Source organism: Thermobia domestica, chromosome 3 (genome assembly GCF_964235325.1).
Source record: "Thermobia domestica chromosome 3, izTheDome1.hap1.1, whole genome shotgun sequence".
Classification (NCBI taxonomy): domain Eukaryota; kingdom Metazoa; phylum Arthropoda; class Insecta; order Zygentoma; family Lepismatidae; genus Thermobia; species Thermobia domestica.
In genome coordinates this window covers 324,419,672-324,435,868 of record NC_137456.1, presented here as the reverse complement: position 1 = coordinate 324,435,868, position 16,197 = coordinate 324,419,672, and the positions used below count along the sequence as shown (strand labels likewise).

The window sequence follows — 16,197 nt, the reverse complement described above, 5'->3', positions numbered from 1 at the left end:
CAACATCCAACTTTTTCAATATGCAGACGATACAACCTTTCTTGCCCTCGGGAAAACAGTACAGCAAATACTGCTTTGCAGTCTGCTATAAACTCCTTCGTCATCTGGTGCAACCAGTGGAGGCTCAAGATCAATCCAGATAAAACACAAACATTATTTCTACCCCCTCCCAGGAAACGTAGTAAAATTCAGAGAAATCCATCTTATCTAAATTTAACCGTTGACGACACTCGCCTGAAACTCACTGATTTCATTAAATATCTTGGTCTCACCATCGACAAACACCTTACCTGCCGTTATCATTTAAAGACGGTTGTCGCTAAGGTTTATAATATATTGAATCTATTACGATGCTTAACTGGAACGACTTGGGGCCTCAAATCATCTCCAGTCCTAAACACATACAAAGTCTTTCTACGGCCAATATTAACGTATGGGTTTGCGGTTTGGATAAACGTCACCCTTTTTTTTTCTTTTACGAGAAACTAAAAATTCTAGAACTCCATGCATTCCGCATTAAATTACCCAGCTCTAGACATGAACTCTACGAGCTCCTAACTTTTCCCCATATTTTATACCACCTCGAATCCCTCCGACTGAAATATATTACTAAACGGTTCGAGGAACGGCATGCCCTTCTCTTAGATACAATGAACTTTGATACAGTTTATACCCCTTCTAACCCCCTTCATCATACATCACTTTCCCTTCTATTTTCTTTATATCATTACACTTTACCCCCTGATCATCCCGAAATTCATGCCGTTGCTGCTTATAAAACCGACTATTATACACCTGTCATATTTCCATCCTATGTTGTGCAGTCGTCCTTTTATTCTAACATGGTTCCCACTGCCTCCATTATGGTCCTGAGCCACCCCAGGAACGGAAGATAAGCTCACTCGTCCACTAACATATCCCACGTGTTGTGACGCCCGATGCACTGCATTTCCATTTCATACATTCCCCTCATTTATGATTATATCATTAAAGCTATAATGTCCTTCATATGATCTCATAACCACAACAAAGGCAATGTCATTGTTTGAAATAGTACCTACTCCCCATCCTTATGATTATAGCATAATACTATAATATCTGCTGTTATATATTCACATCTATTTCTCTATTTACCTTCGTAATATACCTGTTGTTTGTTTTTGTTTGTTATTGAAACGAATAAATAAAAAATGCACTCATAGACCAGCATCATATACCTTCTATCCGCAATCCTCTTTATAAAGGGTATAACCCTTTGGGGAAGCTAGCCATCAAGCTAGAACTAAAAAAAGCGCTTTTTTTTTCATACTTCGAACGTAACTCCTTTTGTAGTTAGTCACTGTACTAAGCAGTGATCAAGTATTGCAGATGTATTTGTGAGACCAGTACAGATACTCTACTTAGGAGCCTGACTGAAAATCCCCGTCTTCTGGAGGGTTTCTCTTAAATTTTTGAAGGTCATTGTTGTATTCGTATTCTGACCAACTCTAAAGTCGCTTCCCTTGAATTAGTACCACTTATACTAACGAGGTGTTCTTTACCCGCATAAACTCTACCTTATGCGGTGCATATTCTGTATCGCACCATTACCGGGATTAGTTCAAGGACCTACCCTTAAACTAGTGGCGGATGCCAAACGAGATCCCTGAAATAATCGGCGTAGCCAAAAGAACTCGGAGGGTAGTTTAGAGTCTGTTGAGAAAAGATCCCGCTCTCGTTCTCCTATCTTTATCAAAGGTCCAGAGGATCCAGAGACGATGCAGACCACCGCACCAAATCCTACTACCTACACTGTTGCTATGCAGCAGTCATATGAATCCACAGATGCTCGACCGAAACTATACTAATTTCTTCTGACCAATTTTGATCCTAAGTACAGTACACTCGTCATATATTTAACCAAATAATTAAATACCTACCAAGAACCAGTATTCACCAGATTGTCTGCACCAGGGGTGATATTATTAAGTCCGAAGATGAAACTTTAAGTACAACACTTCGTAATAAGGCGAGCTACGAAATTTTCGGTAAAGCTGCCCAATTATCTAGATAGAGTCAAACAAAATTCTCCACCTTCTAGAACACTCATGATGTCAAGTAGTTATTCGAGGAGTCTTACCGGAAATAACTGATGAGGAAGTGCCTGAAGAATTAAAAGCTGAGGGAATTTAGGTCTCAAAATGTATCCGAATTAATAATAATAACGATGCAACATATATGGTACGAGTTTTAACCACTTCTCAATCAGCCATTCATATTCTGTTGCAAGAGGGCGTGTTCATCTATAAAAAGCGTCACAAGGTAGAACCATCTCGTACCAACCACCCTCTGCCAATTCGGTGTGAGCGGTGCCAAGTTATAATCAACGTATATCTGCCAAATGCCCAAGTGTTGCGAAATGCGGATATTGTACTGGCACTTACGAAACCAAAGATTGTCCAAATGCGGAATGCAAATGTTTCTTTATCTCTTTCATATTGCGCAACATATTATATATATATATATATATATATATATATATATATATATATATATATATATATATATATAGCTCATCAACGCATTTTCTTGAAAACACGCGAAAACTAAACAAAATTTTGGCCCAGTAAATTTTGAAGTCGCCACCGCAGCAACTCGCCGCGGAAAAGAAGAAAAGCAATTTCCAAGTTCGTGTAGGCACAGGAGTATACAAAGACGATATACAAATCACATCGAACGGATAGTTAGAGTTTCCGTAACGAACTTAGCAACAGCTAGGAAAATTTAGACATATCTTAATACCAATTATAGAAATAACTTTGTAAACACTGAAATGTAATTTACAGAACACTATATTATAACACTAGATGTACATGAAGAATTCAAACAAATTATTAACGAATCATAATAAGTACTGTAGAATCGAACCAGTAACGCTAAAAACAGAGTTAATTCTGCTTTATATTTGCCATAATATCATCGTATACATCATTCCATTCCACGCATTACAGTGTTTGAGAATATCTTTGAGGTTGGTAGGTAAGCATTCCTCTTTTCGTAGGCATAGTTGGCAGTAACTAGTTTAGTAGTATCTACAGGTATTTTAGGTTAGGATCTTAAGTGTTTTTTTATTGATATATCGTACTGTATTTTTTACAGATGTTTCGTCGAGGTGATACGATTCCAAGCACCACTAACCCCTTCTCTTTATTACAGGTAAGTAGATTTTATTTCAATTTCTTTATTTTTCCTTTCATCATCGTAGACTTTATTATATAATTTTTTTTTATCATTCATTATAATCCATGTTTCTTTCATAATAAATTAAATCATATTTTATCTTTCATTTTAATACGTGCGACATATGAATATATAGTAAACATTCCATAAAACCTGTATTTAATTCTTTATTTATTTAACAGATATAATTATACTTTCCTTTTCAGAGGTTAACCTATGATGATGCCGGCCGTATTATTTCTACTCGTCGAAACAGGTGAGTATGTAATAAGTTTACCTATTAAGAACCACCATTTTATTGATAAGCATATATCGCTGACATATACGTTTCTTTTTTAAATAGAAATCACTAGATATCAATAGCTGATCTTTCTCTTACTTCTTAAACCTCATGCACAACATCATCATCATAGGTATTCTGCCTTTATTGGCAGGTCACTTGCCGCAGCTGAGAAGCTTCCATGCTCCACGGTCCTCCGCTAACCTTTTCGTCTTCGCGTATGATCTTTCTGTTTTAATATCATCCATTAATTGTAGTCTCCTTCGCCCTCTCCCTCTCTTTCCCGCCGCCATACCCTCTAGGATGTCCCTCATGATACAATCTCTTCTTAGGCAATATCCCAACCAGTTTCTCTTCCTCTACCTAATAATATCTAAAAGTGTTCTTTTCTCACCCACCATTTCTAACACTCTCTCATTCGTTTTCCGCTCGACCCAACTAACTCTTTCCATTCTTCTCCACACCCACATTTCAAAGGCTTCCAGTCAATTTTTGTCACCTTTGCGTAATGTCCACGTTTCCGCCCCATATAGTACAACACTCCGCACGAAGCATTTTATGAGTCTTTTTCTCAACTCTTTGTTCAAGGTCCCACAAAACAGACTTTTCTTTCTTTTAAAGGCTTCTTTCGCCATTCCTATCCTTGCTTTTATTTCACGTTCGCATTTCATGTCATTACTAAGAATACTACCCAGGTATCGAAAACTATTCACTTGTTCTATTTTCTCCCCTCCTACTTTTATATTTGACACAGACCCCTTCGTTCCAATCACCATGGCTTTTGTCTTTCTAACATTTATTTTCATCCCATATTTTCAAAGCCCTTTTTCTTTTTTCTAACATTTTATTCATTTTCTTTTCAGATTCTGCAACAAGCGCCATATCGTCTGCAAATCTTATGCATCTAATCATTCTACCTCCTACCGAAATGCCATCATCATCATGTAGGCTCTTTTTCACTATCTCTTCTAGATAGACATTAAATAGTGTTGGCGAGAGGCAGCATCTTTGTCGAACTCCCCTTCCAATTGCACTCTCTTCCGTCAGTTCTTCCCCTATCCTAACACTTACTTGTTGGTTCATGTATAAGTTTCTTATGAGTCTTCTATCTTTTCATTGCAACCCAACCTTTGTTAGAACTCCCAATAACAATTCCCAATTCACGTGGTCAAAAGCCTTTTCTAGATCAATAAATACAACATACACCTCTTTCCCTTTTTCTATAAATCTTTCACCGATCACCCTTAATAATCCAATAGCCTCTCTTGTGCCCTTGCCTCTTTTGAACCCGAACTGCTCTTCCTCAACATCTTTATTTGTTCTTCCATATAACCTTCTGTTCAGTATTCGGAGCAGAACTTTAGCTGCATGAGATATGAGACTAATAGTTCTATAATCCTCACATCTCTTTGGGTTCGATTTATTAGCCATCGGTATCATGATCGTTTTCAGAAAGTCTTTTGGCCATTCTCCTGTTTCATATATTTCATTGCATAGTCGCCACAATTCTTTCTTTCCCTTGTCTCCTATATTTTTAATGAATTCGATTGGTATGTTATCTATTCCTGTTGCCTTTCCATTCCTAATCTCGGATATAGCCTTTTCAAACTCATCCCGAAGAATACTAAAGCCTTTATCATCCTCGCCTACTTCATTTTCCACTTCAACATTTAGGCTACACGGTCTATCCCTACTCTCATATAAGTCTTCAACGTATTCTTTCCACCTTCCTATGACCTCATTTCTCTCGCTGACTACCTTCCCATTCTTATTTTCTACTGCCATCATAATACTCCCTTGTTTCCTCCGAAATTCCATAGATTTCACCTCCTTGTACATTTCCTCATATTTCCCAACTCTTTCTAATTCTTCTATGTCCTCGCATTTTCTTTTGTAAAACTCTTCCCTCGCTCTGTCTGTTTCTCTTCGTAATTCATTATTTAACTTTATGTACATCTTTCTGCCCTCTTCTGTATCAACCTGTTTCCACATCTTCCTCTCCCTCATTTTCTGCAACATCTGCTCTGTAACCCATGGTTTCTTAAACAACAAACTAATGATTATGGCGTGCGGACATTTTGTTTATGTTGTTTGCAACAAATTTCTTCATTGATATATAATAAAAAAAACATTATGGTATTGTAAATAAATGCATCAAATTTTATTATGTATAAATATAAATTAATATAAGTACTGAGAATTTTGAAGAGAATATGTTGATATATTAAATTATATTCATTGTTATTAGTAGTGGCTGAATGGAGTTTTGGGATTATGAAATCCCCGAATCGCTAACTTTCTTAATAACGATACATTTTTAAATACTTCAGCACTTAACAAAACCAGAGATATTTATTGCGTGAATACAGGTAAGTATAATTTGTAACAAACTGTTCCAGATAAATATTATCTGTATTTACCTGTTTTACAGCAAATATATTACTTATTAAATCGTTCTTTTTTATGCGATGACAATCCTTATTTTAAAAGCAAAACTTCGTTGTGAATAATTTTCTTCTTTTCGTCTTCAGCAAGTACCATAATTTGAATCTTTTTCGCCAACTTGAATATTTCAACGTAATCTGTCTATATGAAAATCTGGGTACAGATTGAGAATAAGGTAGATATTGCATAAACGTGAAAGAATTAAAGTTAGGTCAATAATTACAACACAAGATATAAATTAAGCGTAACGAAGAAACGAAGCAAGAAACAAAACGTAAATTAAACAAAATAATCTGTAGTGCTTTTCTGTCATTGCGGGGCACTACACATCCGACCTATAGTTATAAATGTAAAGCTAAACCAGCAGCAAATCCAGAATATCCTGAGATAACAGTCCCACTAAGGACTACAGACTCAACAGTACCAGTGTCACAATCCATTACAACTCCATTAATTGTTGAAAACTTTCTCCGTTACATTACGCTTATCCTTCAAAATATATTTCCTTTCCAACACCAACATATTCTGGATCACGTTATTGTAGCAACCTCAGCTATCTTTCAAGTTAATCTGTATGCTACTTATCCTGGGCCTAATGTTCATTTCCACATTATACCGAGAGACACTGCAGTCTAAGCCATAATGTTTTATGTGATTATGGCCCCTTCACTTACTTTCACGAACATTCGCTTTCTACCGTCACATTTCATACTGTTTGAGCAATTACTACTTGAGAAGAATATAAACATCTTTCTACTGAATGAAACCGCGCTCAAACCAACTACATATATTCGTTTTTCTCGATACAACTTTCTTCGCTGTGATTACCCAGACCCTAATGCAAGAGCTCAAGGCGGTGCTGCAATCGGAATACGTAATAAAATCAAACATAGAAACCACTCTATTGCACTGCATTGTCAGTTACCAGAGCACATAGTAACAAACATTTTACGTTCCAAATCTTGCAATACCAGTAGCTACAATCTATGTCCGGTTCCGGTCACGTAATTCCTCTTACATTTATCACTTACCTGTTTCACCAATTTCGATATCTTATAATATTAGCCGACATTAATATTCATAGTCGCTCTGAACAAGATAAAGAACAGTTTCACGATCATATATCACTTAATTTGCATAGGCATGTTTATGATCTACCAAAACATACATGACCAAGCAGACGACACCTGATGTTGTTATTAGTACTGTTTCAATTGTCGGCAAATGCACCATACCGATTCTGGATTGTATTGGCAGCGACCACCTCCCAATAAAAGTGATTGTTAATCATAAAAGACAACAATCTGAACCAATTTTAAGAACTATCAAGATGTACGACAAGGCGAACTGGGATCAGTATCGCTCTGATATATATGTCGCTCTTGCTGCTTTAGCACCACCTACTACTGAATTCGAGGTTGAAAGTACCGTAGATAACATTGTAGAGACTATAAGAAATAGCGCTGACAAACATATACCTCAATATCGACGTAAAACATATCAGCCAATATTTGACTTTCGTACGCAAATCTCGCTATTGCTTTCGAGAATACAAAAAAACACCGAAATTTAGAGTACCTAACGCAAGGCCGTAGGTGGCAAAGGACGGTGCATAATTATATTGTTGCTCACAAGCGGATTAGCTGGAGCAAAACCTGTAATCAACTGAACACAGACTCACATCCAACGAAAAATTGGGAAAAAATTCACCTTCTAACTGGGCAACAAGTAAATTCATCTTATCCTCATATACAGAATGAACAACCTTTACATACAGACAACGAGCAAGCAGACCAAGCAAACAGACAACGTTCGCCGCTCATCTCCAATCTGTCTTAACACCTCCTATCTGCATTCACCGCTGCAGTCCCAGAGTTTCCGAAAAAAACAATAAACCAGCTAACACAGCCTTCCATTCATCACAGTTTAGACAACAATAATCCTATCACTAAAGAAATATTTTCCTGAGATATTCTATCAATCATTAAACGGAAACGTACCACTGCCCCCGGCTTTGACCAGATATCGTACAGACATCTTAAAGAAGGTTCGGCCAACTTTTTCATTTTCTGGCTACAATAGATACATTTATACTTCAAACAGGTTACTATCCTTCCGATTGGAAGATATTCTAAAGTCTTGAAACCGAACAAACCATCACATTCCGTACAATTATATCATCCTTTCCACACTTGGGAAAGTCTTTGAAAAAATACTGGCCTTACGTTTACACTCCTATATCACTGGTCATAAACTTTTACCACTTCAGGCTGGATTTAGACCTTATTACAGTATAAATGATCAGTTACTTCGCCTAACCACCATCCCAACCAACCACTACAATAATTCCCTTCCATCTTGTCTCATACTGATGGATCTCGAAAAGGCATTCGATCGGATTTGGCACTACGGATTATTTTATAAACTGCTTAAATTGAGTATTCCTCTAATATCTCAGAGTTATTTATTCGTTCATACTTAACGGTATTGCCTATGTCAGTGTCAATAACTCTTTATCCCATCCAGTATTTCCACAGCGAAGGTACCGCAAGGTTCTAGCTTATCGCCTCTTTTGCGTCTTGTATGTTTCAGACTTGCCATCTCCAGCGCCGAATACTCATCAGCATTTCTAACATTAGGCAAAACAATACAACATATTAATAGACATTTGCAGACTACGATTCCAGCATTTATCCATTGGTGTCGTAAATGGATGGAACCTGAGCATATATTGCACCTTGTGATGAAGAAGTATTGAAATACGTGCTTCTGAGATCGGTGCAAGTACACTTTTTACAGGGTGGAAAAAAAGGATTATACGCCTTTTGGAGCGTTATAACCTGTATTTTAGTTTTCATTTCATTTCATCTCATTACTTCATTCTCACATTACTGTTATCATAAAGCACCAAGTGCAATAGACCCTTACCTTCATGGCAACGGGACTCCACCCAGGGTTACCTGCTCAGGTTCCGGATCTACCCATTAGTGAAAAACGAAAAACTCGTCGAAGGAATTCTACTGCATCTAATTCTTAATGCAACACCTAATTTTGTTCTGTAAGCTAGCGTTATCTCACTTGTGTGCGATAACTTTGTACAACTTGATACATCTCCGTCGAAAAGCCATCACACCAATGACGTAACTGCTGGTAACGATCAGGACTTCCCAACACTTGAGTCAACTCTGAAACCGAAGTGGTATCCGTTCAAACTAAGTAATTCGAAAATCCAAAACTTCCTTTCCACCACATCACTAAATATCTTCGAAGGGAAGTTGTATCGGAAATGATCAAAACCAGGAATGGCATTTATTATTCGATCTACTGATCCTCAATTTGCAACTACCGTTCCCAATTCTCTGACAAGATTTTTGGTAAGCAAACCAAACTCGAAAAGCTACAACCACCAACTGCTAAACAACCTCCGCCGCCTAGGAAAGCACCCTCCTTGTCATTTTCCGTGGCGTCGACCCTATCATCCAAGCCGGCGAGGTAGAGGAAGAACTAGAGCTAGAAGGCATTGATATCCATAAATGCATGCGTATTCGCAATAACGAAGACCCGACCTACATGTTGAGAGTCCTAACGAATTAGCAAGCTGCAATTGACACTCTAGTTTCCAACGGCGCATACATCTTTTAGAAACGCCACCGTGTAGAACCATCTCGAACTGTACAACCCTTACCGATTCGGTGTGAGAGGTGTCAAAAATATAACGACCATACTACAGCAAATTGTAAGAGCGACTCGAAATGTGGTTATTGCTCCGATCCCCATACTACTAATCAATGTCCGAATTTGAAAATGCCACCTGTTTGTTCTACCTGTCCCGTGGGTCACCCTACATACAGCTCTAAATGTAAATCACGTCAGATACCTGACACCACAAAACCAAGTCTAGTCGTTCCAGTTCGGCTTCATACAACACAGCAAACTCAACTGCCTCCTAGGGGCCACGGTGGCTCAGTGGTAGAGCGTTTACCTCTGGTGCTTGGGGTCGCGGGTGCGATCCCAGCCCCGACAAGTGAACTTTATGGTGGATAAACACCGTGTGTGTGGGTTTTCTGTGGGTTCTCCCATTTCCTCCCACTTTCTTCATTCCACCATTTCATTTATTACTCATCATCACCGTCTCCTTTAGCCTCACCGGCACAACCGTAGGACGTAAAACTCAAAGATTTCATTTCATTTTCAACTGCCTCCTACACAAACAGAACAACCTGTAACTGTCTCTCAGCTACCCTCTTTCATAACCATCGCTCTTTAAAACATACATCCGTTTGATAGGCCACATGTTGTTCAACAAATCCAATATGCTGCCCGAAATGTTTTTCATATTAACTACATATTCAGGACAATCTGTCTATTTCCATGCTGCCCCAGTCGAAACATCAGTCTGAGCATTAAGTGATCATGGAACTTGTGCTTATATTTCTTAATATACGATCGCTACTAGCGCACAAACTTTTGTTCGAGCTTATTCTTCTTGAAGAAAAGCTGACGCATTTCTGTTGAATGAAACATATCTTACATCCAAGCAAAGCTGTAAAATACCACGTTATCAACTTCTAGCACGTCATGATAACACTGTTCCAGCACAACGTGCAAATGGCGGCGTAGCTATTGGCTGTCCTGTTACTCTTTCCTTCTGTCTCATTTCATCTTCCGGGATATCTTATAGTTGCGACCTATTTTCGTAAATTGTATGTCATGTATAGTATGCATAGTATACTAACATGCATAGTATAGTACATGCATAGTATACTAACAACAATAAAAATTGCACAGAACAATAGCAACGATCGAAGCTAGGTACAATGGAATTACGAAGATACGCGGAAACTAACGATATAGATATAGTTGCAATTCAAGAACCCTATACCTATATAAACAAATTAACCACCTTCCCTGCAACGGCGAAAATAATATGTGGAGGCCAGGAACCTTTAGCAATAACAGTAATTATGAACAGGAATTTGGAAGTTCTAAAATTGTCGCAATACTGCGATAAATGGACGGTCTGCACAGAGATCACACTGGGATCAGAAAAGATTTGGCTAGTAAACTCATTTTTTCAATACAGTAAAGAGATAAACCAGTTTATTACAAAATTGCAACAGATAATTTGGCGAAACCCCGATAAGAAGATAATAATGGTCATGGATGCCAAGGCAAAAACGTAGCTTGGGGGGTCTCCGTATACAGATACAAGAGGAGAAGAGATGGGAGATTTTATCGCGCAAAATGGACTCCTAATTATAAATTCAGGAAACAAACCAACATTTTTGGGGCCCATGGGTGAATCGTATATTGACTTAACAGTATGTACGCCAAATTTAATGGGAAGGATCAACAATTGGGTAGTGCATGATAAACTAACGAATAGCGACCATGAAGTTTTATCCTTCAATTTAATTATGGAGAAACAAAGAACAACTAGCGAAAAACTGAATACAAAGAAGATTAATTGGAAAATTTTAAAAGAAAAATTGATACTTCCGCAATTAGAAATAACGGAAGAAACCGACACGATGGTGACAAGAATTGAAGAAGCAACAGTATTAGCAATAAGAGCATCGGCTCCCAAACAGATACAGAGAGTAGGTGACGGGGACTTCTGAAATCCCAAACTGGAAAGAATCAGAAGAATAGTAAGAGCAAAAAGGAAAAGTTACCAAGCGACGTGGGTACCACAGCTAAAACAGATGAGACTCCAGGAGTACAGAAGAGCTAAAGAAGAATATCAAGCAGAGATTTTGGAAGCAAAGAAACATAGCTGGGATCTTTTCCTAGCTAGAAACATACAATTTGATCCATGGGGCTTGCCATACAAACTAATTATGCAAAAAATAAACCCGGTGATATTATGTACTGTTAGAAATGCGAATGAATCATTCACTAACACAAGGAAAGAAACACTGGACAAACTAACACAAAAGTTTTTTCTGACAGATTTAAAAGAAAACGAAACTGAGGAACAACAACAAATACGAAGAAAATATGAAGAAACAGAACTAGCAGAGGAAATTCCGGAGACAGACCTCGTCACTAACGAAGAAATAGGAATGATTATCAAGAAATTAAAGTCTGGAAAATCGCCGGGATTCGATGGTATAACTAACGACATTTATAAACGAAATAAAGATGTTTGGACTCCATGTCTGTCAAGACTCTTTAATATGCTACTGAAAAGACAAGAATTCCCTGATAGCTGGAAAATTTCTAAGTTGATTATACTGTTAAAAAGTACAGACAAGGACCCAGTGGATACAGGAGCATACAGACCAATCTGGTTGCTAAAAAAACATTAGTAAAATGTTTGAAAAAATAATAGCCAACAGAATAAACAAATATAGGAAAGTAAAAGACGACGAACTGCAGTTTGGATTTAGGGCAGGCAAATCAACAGAGGACGCGTTAAATGCTTTTAAAGAACAATTGCAGACAAGTAGCTTCCAGCGGAAATATGCCCTAGCGCTATTCGTAGGCATAGAGGGTGCCTTTGATAATCTTTGGATACCATCGCTAATAGATAATTTAAAAAGTATAGAGCTTCCACAATACCTAATAAATGTAATCAAAAGCTACTTCTGTAATAGACGAATATTTATACAACTAGAAGAAGGGGATATAACTGTGAATAACGAAAAAGGATGTCCACAAGGCTCAATTTTGGGACCACTCATGTAGGACGGGTACATCGAAATCCTTCACTACTGAATATCCAAGCGGATAACATGCGGGTTCATCCAGCTAAACATGTGACATATCTGAGAATTATTTTCGACCACCACCTCACTTGGCGCCCTCATCTTCAGAATGTAATATAAAGCATATAACAGGCTTAACTTCCTCAAAGGCCTCACTTACACTACTTGGTGACCACGAGCTAATACCATTTTTAACACCTACAAAGTATTCCTACGACCAGTTCTGACCTATGGCTTCACTTCATGGATAGCCGCACTCCACCGTCATAAAAAAAAACTGAAAATACTAGACGACATGAAATACGAATAGCCTACAAAATAAAACTTCCAGTGCTATTCAAGATCTTTACGAAGTTATGCCTTTAAAGGCCTTCTGTTTCATCTTAAAGCTTTACGGACAAAGTATATTACTAACAGATTTGAGTCCCGACATTCCTTACTCCTCACTACAATGCAAGCAGGCATCCTGTTCAATCTACCTAGCAAACTATCGGATATGCATTTGTCGCTACTCTTTCCACTTTACCGCTATACCCTCCCTCCTGATCATCCAGATTTAGACGTAGTTGCAGCTTTTTCATCATCCATCGTTCCTCAGTATATAGCACCTTCACTTTCTGCACAGTAACAACCTCATGTCTTCACAGGGCACCAGTTCGTCTTCGTCACGATCAGAGTTGCCCCTGGACAGAAGATAGCATTCATTTGCTCCACTATCACCTATGTGTTGTGACATACACTTCATATTCCTCATTTTCATTTCCTTCCCTCATTTTTTCAGACAAATGATAAAATAGAAGCTGAATAAAATGATGATCTAATCCCATTTAATGAAAATAAAATAGAACATCCTACTCCTACTTTCCGAACACCTCATAGACAAACAAATAATAACTGAGCTACAGTGAAATATTTGCATAATCTATTACCGAATGATCATGCGCCAGTAAAACTTACCATTAACACTCATAGATCTAATCCAACTCAAGCACAACCAATTGTCTCTACCGGTCTTTCTTTTGATAAGGCAAACTGGAATAACTACAGACTACAAGTTTCTACCATCACAGGTCACCTAACGGAACCCACTACAGAAGAAGAGCTTTACAGTGCAATAGATACTATAACTGTTGCAATCCAACAAGCTAGTACACGTTTCATACCTACTAGTAAGTCTCGACCGTATCAGCCCACATTGCCGCCAAACTACCTCACCATGATAACACGTTCTCGATAGCTATATCGTGAATATACTCATACTAATAATCCAGACTCCTCTCGACATCATAAACAGTTACAGCGTACAGTCTCCATTTATATTCGAGCTTATAAACTTAGATGTTGGATTAAAACATGCCATAAACTCTCAGATACAAATCATCCTTCAAAGTATTGGAAACGATTCAATACTCTATGTGGCAAATATACAAGGACTCCATATCCTATTTTAATCTATAACTCACCAGCACAGGACGACATAGACAAGGCAAATGCTTTTGCAAACAATCTCCAACGCATCTTCACACCTCTACCTTCCGATGATTCTTCACATGCAGCCGAGAAAGTTAATGTGAATTTTTATGTTTTGAAACCTAATACACGCCATTCTCTCCTACCTGACACACTGACAAACGTAATTCCGCCCCAGGTTTTGATAACGTGACTTACCGAAAGACAGCCCTTTATCATTGTTCACTCTTTAAACAACTATTTAAACTCCATTCTCCGCACTGGATATTTCCCAACACCATGGAAAACTTCGTAAACGCTTGTTTCCTAAACCGAACAAACCGTTAGATGAAATTTCATCATATCGCACAATTCAGCTTACCTCCACATTTAGCAAAATCCTCGAACGGATACTGGTGAAACGACTCCATACATACCTTGCCCACCGTTACGTTCCTTCTATATATCAAGCTGGATTCAGACCTGCTTTCTCTATCAACGACCAACTTCTTAGACTTACCAATAAGACCACCAAACACTATAATAGAGTCAACCCCTCTTGTCTTGTACTGTTAGATCTAGAAAAAAGTATTTGATAAGGTTTGGCATCTAGCTCTCATTCACATACTTATTCGACTACATATCCCAATTTCTTATATTAGATTTATTTTCAACCTCCTAACTGGCCGTCTTGCATACGTTTCTATAAATGATCACCTATCACATCCAATCGTTATTCTTTCTAGTGTCCCTCAAGGGTCGGCATTATCGCCTATTTTATATCTCCTCTTTGTTACGGATGTGCCTAAACTTCCAGAAAAACTGCACATGTTTCGGTACGCTGATGATACTGCCTTCCTTGCACTTTGCAATACCGTCCAGGATATCAATACACTTTTACAAACAGCTACAGATAATTTCTTTCAGTGGTGCAAAAAATGGCATTTATTATTTAACGCTTCTAAAACTCAAGCCATCGTCTTCCTACCGCCCAAAAAGTCAACCAAAGTCTGCAGTAATCCCATCCGCTTAAAGCTTCAGGTTGATGAGGTTCCAATACAAGCCAGTAAGACATCCACATACCTTGGTGTAACATTTGATCGGCATCTTACGTGGAAGCATCGCCTTGCTACGATTACCAGTAAAGCTTCCAATCGCCTAAATCTTCTGAAGCATTTAACTGGCACAACCTGGATTTAAAACCAACCACTGTACTCAATACATACAAAGCTTTCTTGCGTCCAACCCTTACACATGGTCATACAGCTTGGGTCTCTCCACCTAACAGTTTTTACCTGAAACTACTCATACTTGAAAGACAGGCTTTCCAAATTGCTCATCGAATTCGATTACCCAGTCCCACACAATACCTTTACAGTCTTATATTTCCTACATTACAATAACACATAAAGAAATTCAGGATAAATTATATCAGTAGGCGGTACCAAGTACATCATCCTCTCTTGATAGATGCGATGTACTATTCAGCAGTTCACCCCGCACCATCTCGTTTTATACACACACTTCTATTAGTATTATTCACACTGTACTGCTACACACTTCACCCGAATCATCCAAATGTTCACCTACTTGATGATTTTCATACTCACCTTCATCATCCTCTCATCTTTCCATCTCATAGTGCACAGTGATTCTCCTTTGTAATTAACATGGGCTCTCCTGTGTCTACATCATAGTCTTGAGTAGCCCCTAGGCAAGAAGATAATTTCATTTGTGCTCTCACATACCCTACGTCTTGTGGCGTGATACTTCATCTTCATTGTTACACGACTTATTTCCACAGCCAAGCGTTTTATCCGATATATATCTACACATTGCCCGCTACTATTGTTTGGACATTCTTCTCGTTTGTTTTCTTTTTTCCTTTCATTTGAACACATTCAGTTATCCATTCAAGAGTAGTATGGTTCCTGCTTAATATGTATTGTATATGTCATTTATTATGTATTTTGTGTATATGTTCCTGTTCCATCCACAATGTTAAGGCCGAAAATGGCAATAAGTTCTCTGATACTTGCTGATATGTTCAATAAAGGTATTTCTGCTATATGCCTCTCCTTAGACCAACCATTA

General features: G+C 38.1%; 1 protein-coding gene across 1 annotated transcript in view; it reads right to left on the bottom strand.

Moving 5' to 3' along the window:
* LOC145681184 (glycoprotein 3-alpha-L-fucosyltransferase A-like) overlaps window positions 1–16,197 on the bottom strand; it is a 129,605-nt gene that overhangs the window by 69,579 nt on the left and 43,829 nt on the right. The window lies entirely within an intron of this gene.